Below are 12977 nucleotides of genomic sequence, written 5' to 3' on the forward strand. Positions count from 1 at the left end.
GACATCTCCTCATAAACCGCTAGGCAAATTTCATCCAAACTTCACAGGAATGTTCCTTAGGTGAAGCTCTACAAAAATTGTTCAAAGAATTGAATTCCATGCAGAACTCTGGTTGCCATGGCAACCGAAAGGAAAAACTTTAAAAATCTTCTTTTCAAAAACCAGAAGCCCTAGAGCTTAGATATATTTGATGTGAAGCATTGCCTGGTGGACCTCTACCAATTTTGTTCAAATCATGACCCCGGGGTCAAAATTGACCCCCGCCCCAGGGGTCACTTGATTTTACATAGAAAAATCTTAAAACATCTTCTTTTCAAAAACCAGAAGCCCTAGAGCTTAGATATTTGACATGTAGCTTTGCCTAGTGGACCTCTACTAAAATTGTTCAAATCATGACCCCGGGATCAAAATTGACCCTGCCCCAGGGGTCACTTGATTTTACATAAGAAAATCTTCATAAATTTTCTAAAAATAAACCAGAAGGCCTAGAGCTTAGATATTTGATATGTAACATTTCCTAGTAGACTTCTGCAAACTTTGTTCAAATCATGACCCCCGGGGTAAAATTGGCCCCGCCCCAGGGGTTACTTGATTGTACATCGGAAAATCTTCCAAAAAAATTCTAAAAATCATCAGTTTGACATTTGAAACATGTAGCTCTTATTATTCTGGTGAGCGATCCAGGGTCATCATGACCCTCTTGTTTTACAGGTAGCCGTTTCTTTACAACAGTACTTTTTTGATGGGTTATTGTATAAATAGATTGAAGTTCTCGTGAATGTTAAGCCATTGATTGAAAGACTTTAGATTCATAAGTATTCATTGGGGATTCATTTTCTGAGGATTTCACGGTTACGTGCAATCTATGAAATTAATACTGCACCAGTCTACGAAATAAAGTGGGGAAAAAAAAAAAAGACAGTTTATGATCATTACCAAATTAGCTGGAAGTTGACAAAATTTAACAGACAAGCAATGAATTTGTTTATCAAAACATGGATGGAAAGGTGGAGCGTGTACATTTTGCTGCAGAAAACCCTAAGAAAATGCAAGATCAACATAACTTATTGTTCACAGAACCAAAGAGTGATATGAGCCATGCCATGAGAAAACCAACATAGTGGCTTTGCGACCAGCATGGATCCAGACCAGCCTGCGCATCCGCTCAGTCTGGTCTGGATCCATGCAGTTCGCTAACAGTTTCTCTAATAGCAATAGGCTTTGAAAATGAACAGCATGAATCCTGACCAGACTGCACGGATGCGCAGGCTGGTCTGGATCCATGCTGGTCGCAAAGCCGCTATGTTGGTTTTCTCATGGCGTGGCTGATATAATGTTATGCCTACGATACTGTGCAGTAGTAATACACTGTCATTTTCGCTTACATGTAGATTTAGTTGAAGAGGGTGCGGAATTATTTTTACTATTGACGAGAATGTATTACATTTTATGCTTGTATTAGTATTGTACCTACAGATAGATTGAATACATTCAATGCTTTTGTTGAGGAAAATACTAATGCTTAGATTGTTCTGTTTCCTGTTTTCCTATATTTCTATGTTACGTTCCGTGTTAACAAGCACCATAATTTATCCTTTACTTAGAGAACAATAGCTACCCATTCGTTATCCACAGAATCATATAGGCTCCAGGTAGTTAAAGAGATTGTACAGGGAGGTGCTGTATAATAAAAAAAAAAAAAAAATATCGTCATATTCAAAATACAAGACGATTAGTGTGCCTTTATTTGCATACATAAATGTACACACACTTACACTGTTATCCCATAATCACAGCTGACCTAAATCTGGTGAGAAAGTGTTACAAATATTAATATTTGAATTTGAAGCCAAAGGCTTTTTTTGTAAACCGAAGCAATGGAAAAATTGCAGTAGCTTTGAAATCAACCGCATTGCAATGGGGAAAAAGGGTGTATGAGCTAAATAAATCATTATTAAGTTCCTGAGGAAAAAACTTAGATAGGCAAAACTTGCTTTAATGCATTATTACTTGACAATACGATTTAAAGACTTAAAATTTTTTTACCTATTTCTCCAAAAGCATCACTCTAATTTAGATGCTTTGGCCATTTAATTTCGTAAACATCCGGCAAATTTGGTAATGATCATACACTGAAAATTCCCATGAAATAGTAGTTTTGAACAAAACCACGAAATTAAATGATTTTACAGTAATGGAAGGATGTGTTTCATTAAAAGTGTAATGCACAAAATTGCATGTTGTATGTATTATAAATGATGAGAACTGTATATGAGCCACACCATGAGAAAACCAACATAGTGTGTTTGAGACCAGCATCCGCGCAGTCTGGTCAGGATCCATGCTGTTCCCTTTCAAAGCCTATTGCAATTAGAGAAAATGTTAGCGAACAGCATGGCTCCTGACCAGATGCGCAGGCTGGTCGCAAACACACTATGTTGGTTTTCTCATGGCGCAGCCCAATTATATTCTTTAGTAATGAATGCTTTACAGATCTAACTATGCATGCTGTACTGTTCTTATAGTGTTGTGGATGGGAACATCTTGATTGTCTTTTTTTCTAGAAGTGTTACTGTTGTTATATGATGCATATAAACATTCTTGTGCAGAAAAAAAATGGAAAATATTAAAACAATGAATTATCAGACTTGTCTTGATGTAGTATATGTAGTTTGTATGGGAGAAAAGTTAATGGTAGTTGTCATTGCTAAAGAATTTTTCTTTCAGATTTGATGCAAAATAAACGACATTGTAAGACAAGCAGCTTGCTGATCCTATTCTGATGTAATTCAGCATTAACCCTGAAAACATAAAATATTTCTTATATTTATATCATATTCCCTTCAGTTATGATAACAACATAAGGTGGTTTATTTTCAGGATTATCACAAAATTGAAATAATGTCAGGCTATCTTTACAACATCAGCTAGGCGCAATTCATACAACACAGGGCTATCTCAGGGCTTCTGTGTTCTGTACACAGAAATATGCTGTCATGTTTCGAGTAGGCTATACGGCATGTCTTGCATGTGTACCAAATTGATGCGCATGGAACAAGCCCGATTGTAACGAGTACAGACGAGGCAAAATTGTTGTACCAGGTGAAAATGGGCCCCTCCTTTTTAGCTCACCTGAGCCAAAGGCTTATGTTGGGTTTTGTGACAGCTCAATGACCATCGTCCGTCCACCGTCCTTCAACAATTTCTAAAAAAAAATCTTCAAAATCACTGGGCAGATTTACACCAAACTTCACATGAATGATCCCTTGGTGGCCCCCTTTCAAAATTGTTCAAAGAATTTAATTCCACACAAAACTTAAAAAATCTTCTTGTCCAAAACCGCAGGTTATGTCTCCCTCCCCACTCACTGGTGGAGATATTGTTTTTACCCTGTCTGTCCGTCACACTTTATTTCCGATCAATAACTGGAGAACCGTTTGACCTAGAACCTTCAAACTTCGTAGGGTGGCACGGCTTACGGACCTACATTTTCTAACCGATGCGTGTTCAAAACTTCACTTTGGGTGTACAATTATTTATGTGAGCAAGCCATCAAACTGACTTTTGGAAGGAATTACTGACTAAATAGAGAACAGAGCAGACCATGCCTGAACTGAAACAATGCCTGGAGGGGCAACTTGGTCTTCCTTCACCAGCAAAAGCTGGAAAATCACAAGATGGCCTAAATTGTGTAGGTGTGACTTTACACCAAACAAAAACAAAAATAAGAGGGCCATGATGGCCCTGTATTGCTCACCAGAGTACCACTGCTCAAAATAATCTGATCAAATTTTGACATAAAGCACATAAGCATTCACATTAAATATCATTGGGATAAACATTTTCTTGTAACAGTCCATTTTGACCTAGTCCGGGCCAGTTTCCATACAAAGTTTGAGGGTCCTAGGCTCAAATGCTGCATTTTTGTACTAACATGACTATTCCTTACCCTGGAAGACTTAAATAACATTTAAAACCTGAGTCTCATTAGATGCTGCTGATACATATTCGTTTACATAAAATAAAGGGAGGTAATTTGTCATAAATTCAGTCAAAAGTCATCTACCCTGATTGTCTCAGTCCAACTAAAGACAATACATGTAATAAATTTCAAATGAGTTCTATAAATATTTACCGAGATAAATCCATTTTTATTAAAATCCGGGGAGGTAATCATGCATTGGTATATGCATGTAGAAGATACACTGAGTACAAGCCTATACAACAATAATTTGGTAAAGTATTCATATTGATAAATGTTCACTCAAGAGTTATCTAATATGACTATTTCTTACCATGGAAGACGTTAATAGCGTTTCAAACCAATCTCATTAGAAGCTGCTAAGGTGTTTTCATTTAGATAAAAAATAAAGGGAGGTAATTTGTCATAAATTCAATCAATATGTATCTTCACTGATTGTCCAAGTCCATCTGTTGACATAAATGAAATTTCAGATCAGTATCTTCATTAGTTAAGGTATTAGGTCACTAATAGTAATGTTTACAAAATGGCCTTTGCTTGGTATATTCTGAAAGGTAACCGTGTTTTGCACTATTTTGCAAATTTTAAACAACTTTTACCGTGCCGTTTTTTTATAAATTTTGAATAACTTACGGTATCTCCTCAAGCTCAAGTAGAGACAAATTTCAAAGTGATAGCCACTATTTAAAACGTTTGCAGAGAACTCATTTTACCATTAATTTCAATAGAAGAAACATTAAACTATTGGTAACCAATTATAAAACACAAAATAAAAATGTTAATATCATTTTTTCTATGGTGTCTCAAGTAAACAGATTTAATGAGACAGAATTCTTACTTCAAAATTGAAAAAACAAGTGAATGAAGTATTGCCATGCAATACAAAGTCCCCTACCGGAAGGCACCTAATTTTCTCTACTGCAGTATAACATAATGAACTGATATCTGTCAATGATGTATAAACAATATTGTACTATATATACAATATGTTATAACAAAACACTTGGATTAAAATTTATATATATAACAAGAGCTGTCTCCATAGGATGACACATGCCCCCGATGGCACTTTGAATGAATAGTTTTAAATGACCTTTAACGTCTAAGTGTGACCTTGACCTTTGAGCTACGGACCTGGGTCTTGTGCACGACACGTCAGCTTACTGTGGTACACATTCATGCCAAGTTATTTGAAAATCCATCCATCGATGACAAAGATATGGACCGGACACGCCCATCAATGCACTATCCTTTAATGTCTAAGTGTGACCTTGACCTTTGAGCTACGGACCTGGGTCTTGCGCGCGACACGTCGTCTTACTGTGGTACACATTCATGCCAAGTTATTTGAAAATCCATCCATCGATGACAAAGATATGGACCGGACACGCCCCTCAATGCACTATCCTTTAATGTCTAAGTGTGACCTTGACCTTTGAGCTACGGACCTGGGTCTTGCGCGCGACACATCGTCTTACTGTGGTACACATTCATGCCAAGTTATTTGAAAATCCATCCATCGATGACAAAGATATGGACCGGACACGAAAATTGCAGACAGACTGACAGACTGACAGACCGACAGACCGACGGACCGACAGACGGACAGACGGTTCAAAAACTATATGCCTCCCTTCGGGGGCATAAAAACCTACAGTTGTTTTCATATTGAATTTTTTTGGCTGATTATAAAAATGTTATCATGTAAGTTATTTATAGTAACAACAAAGGGAAATTAATCTTTAAAAAAAAAAAAAAAAATCTATATAATATAAGTCCACAAGAAACTCTATACCAGGTAGAGATAGGTCAAAATACACCTAAAAATTGGATGTAACATGCATGCTGTACCACAGAAAAGTGGTCTCAATTTTTCTCTACCGCCATTAATAAAAAGGTTACAATAAAATCTATTTATAGTAACAACAAAGGGACGTAATTCTAAAAACAAGGGTGCCTCATGGTGGTGAACATTTGGTCCAAGTTACATCAAAATCCCTCCATGCATGAAGAAGAAATGTTCTGTACAAAGTCATTCTTGAATTTGACCTTTGACCTCTAAATATGACCTTGACCTTAGACCTAGGGACCTGGTTCTTGCGCATGACATGTTGTCTCATCCAGGGGAATATTTGTGCCAACTGATATCTAAATCCTGCTTTGCATGACAAAGTTATAGACCGGACAGCAAAAAAATCCTCTTGACCTTTGATCTCAAAGTGTGACCTTGACATTTAAGCTAGGGTATTGGGTGTTGCGCATGACACGTCGTCTCATCATGGGAAACATTTATGCCAAGTAATATTGTAATCCCTTGATGGATGACAGAGTTCTGGATCGGACAGGGAAAAAACCTTATTGACCTTTGACCTCCAATTGTGACCTTGACCTTTGAGCTAAGGGTCTGGGCTTTGCGCATGACATGTTGTCTCATCATGGGGAACATTTGTGCCAAGTAATATTAAAATCCCTTCACGGATGGCAGAGTTATGGACGGGACAGGAAAAAAACTCTGTTGACCTTTGACCCCCAATTGTGACCTTGACCTTTGAGCTAGGGGTCTGGGATTTGCGCATGACACGTCGTCTCGTCATGGGGAACACTTATGCTAAGTGATATTAAAATTCCTTAATGAATGTCAGAGTTATGGACCGGACACGAAACAGACCCTGTTCATGCTATGTTAACATTTGACTGCTAAGTGTGACCTTGACCTTTGAGCTAGGGGTCTGAAAGTTGTGCATGACACATCGTCTTATTATGAGGTACATTTGTGCCAAGTAATATTAAAATCCCTTCATAGATGGGAAAGTTATGGACCGGACAGGAAAAAAGCCTTGTTGACCTTTGACCTCCAATTGTGACCTTGACCTTTAAGTTAGGGGTCCAGGTTTTGCACATGACACGTCGTCTCCTCATGGGGAACATTTGTGTCAAGTAATATTAAAATCTCTTCATGGATGGGAGAGTTATGGACCGGACAGGAAAAAAAGCCCTGTTGACCTTTGACCTCCAATTGTGACCTTGACCTTTGAGCTAGGGGTCCGGGTTTTGCGCATGACACCTCATCTCATCATGGGGAACATTTGTGCCAAGTAATACTAAAATCCCTTCAAGGATGGGAGAGTTGTGGACCGGACAGGAAAAAAGCCATGTTGACCTTTGACCTCCAATTGTGACCTTGACCTTTGAGCTAGGGGTCAGGATTTTGCGCATGACACGTCGTCTCATCATGGGGAACATTTGTGCCAAGTAATATTAAAATCCCTTCATGGATGGCAGAGTTATGGACCGGACACGAAATTGCGGACGGACGGACGGACAGACGGAATGACGGAAAAGTGCATTCCTATAGTCCCCGAAACTGGTTTTCAACCAGTAGGGGACTAATAAGGTCAAATGATGTGTTTCTGTTTTGAATTTTGCTTACTCCATTTAAAAATAACTTTACAGAAGACATAAAACCTACCTAAATTTCTTCCACAATATATAATCTAAGAGTGAAAACAAAATAGAGAACTTTCACCGTACGTAACTCAATATTTTTAAAGATGTGTAACTCTACCCCTTCTGTTTAAGTAGTAAATTCTCTTCGAACACCAAAAAGTCGCTTATAAGATTCATCTTTTTCCATTTTTGTACAAAACATCAATAATAAATCGTGAAAGAAGTAAAAGCTTACTAGTAAAAAAGGAAAATAAAGAAAAACAAATTTGGTCCCAGTAGGGCTTGAACCTACGCACCCCTAAGAATTGCAGTTAAAGTAGGTTTATGGTAGGAATTAAATACTCTTCAAAAAGGAGGTTCTCTATTAGTGATTTAATACCTTAAGGAGATATACCCATTTTTAATTTGAAATAAAGGGAGGTAATTTGACATAAAATCAGTCCATAGTTATCTACCTAAGTACTTACTGATATAAATACATTTTGATTACAATCAGGGGAGGTAATCAGATGTAAAATAACTCTGGAACCTATGACTGGATATGACAGATTCGTCATAAATCCAAGATTTATTGTTGTTGAAGATATTTTGGAAGTTGGAATTTTGTAAAATGAAATCTCTATCTGGCTGCAAAAGCAAAAATAGCAAATTTTGGACCTTTAAGGGGCCATAACTCTGGAACCCATAATATAATCTAGCGAGTTCAAGAAAGAAACCAAAATCTTATGATACAAGTTGTGTGCAAGTTTGGTTAAAATCAAATCATAAATAAAGCAGCTCTTGTGCAGACAAGGTCAAACTAGAAAATGCTTTTGTAAAAAAGCGCATGTTTCCCCCAATGCAAAGTCCTATAGGCAATAAGTCAATAGGGGTCAGGAGTGAAAGTCAAAGAGACACTGATGGTTGGCAGCAATAGGGATCATCTACTTGGCATGTCCAGTCATCCCGCTAAATTTCAACACTCTTGGCCTAGTGGTTTTCAAGTCACTGTTCAGGCTCCTGTGACTTTGACCTTTGATCAAGTGACCTCAAAATAAATAGGGGTCATCTACTCTGCATGTCCAATCATCCTATTAAGTTTCAACATTGTAGGTCAAGTGGTTCTCAAGTTATTTCCAAAAAATTATTTTAAATGAACAGGCCACTGTGACCTTGACCTTAAATAGACTGACCCCAAAATCAATAGGGGTCATCTACTCTGCATGTTCAATCATCCTATGAAGTTTCAACATTCTGGGTCAAGTGGTTCTCAAGTTATTGATCGGAACTGGTTATCAATGTTCAGGCCCCTGTGACCTTGACCTTTAACAGAGTGACCCCAAAAACAATAGGGGTCATTTACTCTGCATGAACAATCATCCTATGAAGTTTCAACATTCTGGGTCGAGAGGTTCTCAAGTTATTGATTGGAAATGGTTTTCCATGTTCAGGCCCCTGTGGCCTTGACCTTTAACATAGTGACCCTAAAATCGTTAGGGGTCCTCTACTCTGCATGACCAATCATCCTATGAAGTTTCATCATTCTGGGTCAAGTGGTTCTCAAGTTACTGACCGGAAATGGTTTTCAATGTTCAGGCCCCTGTGAGCTTGACCTTTCACAGAGTGATCCCAAAATCAATAGGGGTCATCTACTCTGCATGACCAATCACCCTATTAAGTTTCAACATTCTGGGTCAAGTGGTTCTCAAGTTACTGAACGGAAATGGTTTTTAATGTTCAGGCCCCTGTGACCTTGACCTTTAATGGAGTGACCCCAAAATCGATAGGGGTCATCTACTTTGCATGTACAATCATCCTACGAAGTTTCAACATTCTGGGTCTAGTGGTTCTCCAGTTATTAATCGGAAATGGTTTTCAATGTTCAGGCCCCTGTGACCTTGACCTTTGATGGTGTGACCCCAAGATCAATAGGGGTCATCTACTCTTCATGACCAATCATCCTATGAAGTTTCAACATTCTGGGTCAAGTGGTTCTCTAGTTATTGATCGGAAATGGTTTTCAATGTTCAGGCCCCTGTGACCTTGACCTTTGACGGAGTGACCCCAAAATCAATAGGGGTCATCTACTCTTCATGACCAATTATCCTATGAAGTTTCAACATTCTGGGTCAAGTGGTTCTCTAGTTATTGATCGGAAATGGTTTTCAATGTTCAGGCCCCTGTGACCTTGACCTTTGACGGAGTGACCCCAAAATCGTTAGGGGTCATCTACTCTTCATGACCAATCATCCTATGAATTTTCAACATTCTGGGTCAAGTGGTTCTCTAGTTATTGATCGGAAATGGTTTTCAATGTTCAGGCCCCTGTGACCTTGACCTTTGACGGAGTGACCCCAAAATCAATAGGGGTCGTCTACTCCAGCAGCCCTACAACCCTATGAAGTTTGAAGGTTCTAGGTCAAATGGTTCTCCAGTTATTGCTCGGAAATCAAGTGTGACGTACGGAAGGACGGACGGACGGACAGACAGACGGACGGACAGGGCAAAAACAATATGTCTCCTGGGGGAGACATAAATAGCTAATTCTGGCCTTTTCAGGGGCCATCACTCTGGAATCAATAATGGAACCTGGCCAGTTCAAGAAAGGAACCAAGATCTTACGGTGATACAAGTTGTGTGCAAGTTTGGTTAAAATAAAATCATAAATGAAGCTGCTATTGTGCAGACCAGGTCAAAATAGCAAATTTGGCCCTTTCAGGGGCCATAATTCTGGAACCCATAATGGAATCTGGCCAGTTCAAAAAAGGAACCAAGATCTTATGGTGATACAAGTTGTGTGCAAGTTTGGTAAAAATCAAATCATAATTAAAGCTGCTATTGTGCAGACAAGGTCAAAATAGCTAATTTTGGCCCTTTCAGGGGCCATAACTCTGGAACCCATAATGGGATCTGGCCAGTTCAAGAAAGGAACCGAGATCTTATGGTGAAACAAGCTGTATGCAAGTTTGGTTAAAATAAAATCATAAATGAAACCTCTATCATGCAGACAAGAAATTGTTGATGCACACACAGACGATGGACGAAGTGTGATCACAAAAGCTCACCTTGTCGCTATGTGACAGGTGAGCTGAAAATGAAATGAGACTTTGATCAATCTCACAATGAAACTTGTGAGAAGCATTATTTAGCCCTGCATTGTCTGAAAGCTGATCATTGTGGAGCAGTCTGCTAAGAAATGAAGCAGGTAGCAGACATTTTTATTATACCAGATATGTATATATATATATATATAGTGCCCTTTTCATGATAAACACGTTCAAAGGGGCTTACTTATCACAAAGGCAGTCATTAAGAGTGCAAAATAATCCTCTACTAGTACAGACACAGACGGGTCTTACCAGAGGAACAGAGCGAGAGAAAGCCTCCCAGCATAGAGAGAGAAACCCTTTAGAAACTAGTACAGACCTGTCTGGCTAACTTAGCTTAGCTCTTTACGAAATAAGACAGTCTGGAAACTGTCCCAGTGTATAGCACCGATACATGCAAAGCCATCCTTCCTTGGGAAAGCCAGCACTATATTTGATGCTCATGCCGAAGCCGGGGCGAGTAGGATAGCTCCCCTATTCTTCGAATAGTCAAGCTAAACAAGAGGGCAAAGATGGCCCTAGGTCGCTCACCTAAGAAACACTCCATAACAGTGTAAAACATGTTTGACCTAGTGATTTCATGGAAACAAATATTCTGACCAATTTTCATTAAGATTGGACCAAAAAATTGGTCTCTTGCGATTAAACAAGCATTTTCTTAGATATGACCTAGTTTTTGACCCTAGATGACCCATGTTCAAACTCGACCTAGATTTTATCAAGCAATCATTCTGACCAAAAATCATGAAGATCAACTGAAAAATACAGCCTCTATCACATACAGAAGTTTTTTTCTTTGATTTGACCAAGTGACCTAGTTTTTGACCTCAGATGACCCATATTCAAATTCGACCTAGATTTCATTAAGGCAATCAACCTGACCAAATTTCATAAATATCAACTGAAAAAACAGTCTCTATCACATACACAAGATTTTTCTTTAATTTGACCTAGTGACCTAGTTTTTGACCTCAGATAACCCATATTCAAAACCAACCTAGTTTTAATCAAGGCAATCACTCTGACCAAACTTCATGAAGATCAACTGAAAAATACATCCTCTATTGCATACACAATGTTTTTCTTCGATTTGACCTAGTGACCTAGTTTTTGACCCCAGATGACCCATTTTCGAAATCAGCCTAGATTTTATCAAGGTAATCATTCTGGCTAAATTTCATGAAGATCAGTTGAAAAATACAGCCTCTATTGCATACACAAGGTTTTTCTTTGATTTGACCTAGTGACCTAGTTTTTCACCCCAGATGACCCATTTTCAAACTTGGTCTAAATTTCATCAAGGCAATCATTCTGACCAAAATTCATGAAGATCAATTGAAAAATACAGCCTCTATCGCATACACAAGGTTTTTACGTGATATGACCTAGTGACCTAGTTTTTGACCCCAGATGACCCATTTTCGAACTCGGCCTAGATTTCATCAAGGTAATCATTCTGACCAAAATTCATGAAGATCAATTGAAAAATATCGCCTCTATTGCATACACAAGGTTTTTCTTTGATTTGACCTAGTGACCTAGTTTTTGACCCGAGATGACCCATTTTCGAACTCGACCTAGATTTCATCAAGGCAATCATTCTGACCAAAATTCATGAAGATCAATTGAAAAATACAGCCTCTGTCGCATACACAAGGTTTTTCTTTGATTGACTTAGTGACCTAGTTTTTGACCCGAGATGACCCATTTTCGAACTCGGCCTAGATTTCATCAAGGTTATCATTCTGACCAATATTCATGAAGAAGAATTGAAAAATACAGCCTCTATCGCATACACAAGGTTTTTCTTTGATTTGACCTAGTGACCTACTTTTTGACCCGAGATGACCCATTTTCGAACTCGGCTTAGATTTCATCAAGGTTATCATTCTGACCAATATTCATGAAGATTAATTGAAAAATACCACCTCTATCGCATACACAAGGTTTTTCTTTGATTTGACCTAGTGACCTAGTTTTTGACTCGAGATGACCCATTTTCGAACTCGGCCTAGATTTCATCAAAGTTATCATTCTGACCAATATTCATGAAGATTAATTGAAAAATACAGCCTCTATCGCATACACAAGGTTTTTCTTTGATTTGACCTAGTGACCTAGTTTTTGACCCGAGATGACCCATTTTCGAACTCGGCCTAGATTTCATCAAGGTTATCATTCTGACCAATATTCATGAAGATTAATTGAAAAATACAGCCTCTATCGCATACACAAGCTGAATGTTGACAGACGCCGGACGCCGGACATCGAGCGATCAGAAAAACTCACCTGAGCATTGCTCAGGTGAGCTAAAAACTTATAATATACATGTAAGTCTATGGGAGGATTGTTTTGTGAACTTTAATTTGGCATATACCAACCTGTGCATCTTTAGTGATATTTCAAAACAAGAGGACCATGATGGTCCTGAATCGCTCACTTCTTCCCACATGACCCAGTTG

This window comes from Mercenaria mercenaria, chromosome 17 (genome assembly GCF_021730395.1).
Source record: "Mercenaria mercenaria strain notata chromosome 17, MADL_Memer_1, whole genome shotgun sequence".
NCBI classification, from domain to species: Eukaryota; Metazoa; Mollusca; class Bivalvia; order Venerida; family Veneridae; genus Mercenaria; species Mercenaria mercenaria.